Raw genomic sequence first — 1,087 nt, 5'->3', positions numbered from 1 at the left:
TCATTTGTGGATTTCCCTCACTGATGACCCCCCTACCCCCCCAAAAGATCAGAAGGTGGTCTGGGTTCATAGGTATTTGGGGAACAGCTGGTGGACACAGTCTCATCCCTTGACCGCGCTGCGGGATACAGCGGCCGTAGCGGCTGTTGGTGTTTTTCTTTTACTGGGGGAAAAAATATTTCCTAAAAATGAAGCTCATGTGAAAAATGGCAGGAATGAACAGCAATAAATTGTCACGTTCTAGTTGTACTTGGGAGCTAGACAAGGATGCAGCTCTTAGAAATCAGGCAGATGTGTGACCAGGAGAGAGAGAAAAACTGCATGGTATGGAAAGTAGGTTTGTGTTTGTTTGTTTGTTTTAGTTAAAAATCAATATAATGGAACATCTTGGGTCAATATAACCAGTTGATGTTGGGAGAAGGGTTTAATTTTTTTTACAAGTTATGCTGACATAATTTGCATGCCCATAAATTGACCTCTTCTAATATAAATTCAATGATTTGTATTAAGTTCACGTATGGGGCTGTGCGAGTCCTCACCGCAACCCATTTCTCTGCCCCCAAAGCCCCAGTTCCTATCCCAGCCCAAGCAACCTCCAGTCTGCTTTGTCTGCAGACTCCCCTCTTCTGGACGTCTCATGTAAATGGTGCGGATTTCCCTCTTCTGGGCATCTCGTGTGAATGGAGTCCCACGGCATGGCCCGTTTGGGGCTGGCTTCCACTCAGCGTGTGTTTGAGGTTTCTATAACATGGACCAGTAGTCCATTCCTTTTTATTGCCAAAGAGTATTCCATTGTGTGAATATGCGGCCTTGTTTATCCAGTAAAAAAGGGATTCATTTTAGGTAGGTACGTTATAGAAAAAGTTGTATTAGAATGAAATGAAAAAGGATTTAGTGACGACCGCCAAACCGGAGATGTCTGCATGAACTCTGGACCGTAGGAGGGTCGGTTGCTCCAGGGCCCATGTTACCCTGGTGGCTCAACAGCTGTGTCTTCCTGCTACAACCAGTTACCCTGTGGACCCCGGGCCAGCCTGGGCCTCTGACACCAGGATTGTGGGCTCCGGAGACAGGAGCTCACTACATG

This window comes from Phyllostomus discolor, chromosome 13 (genome assembly GCF_004126475.2).
Source record: "Phyllostomus discolor isolate MPI-MPIP mPhyDis1 chromosome 13, mPhyDis1.pri.v3, whole genome shotgun sequence".
NCBI classification, from domain to species: Eukaryota; Metazoa; Chordata; class Mammalia; order Chiroptera; family Phyllostomidae; genus Phyllostomus; species Phyllostomus discolor.
Note: the sequence above shows the minus strand (reverse complement) of the source record.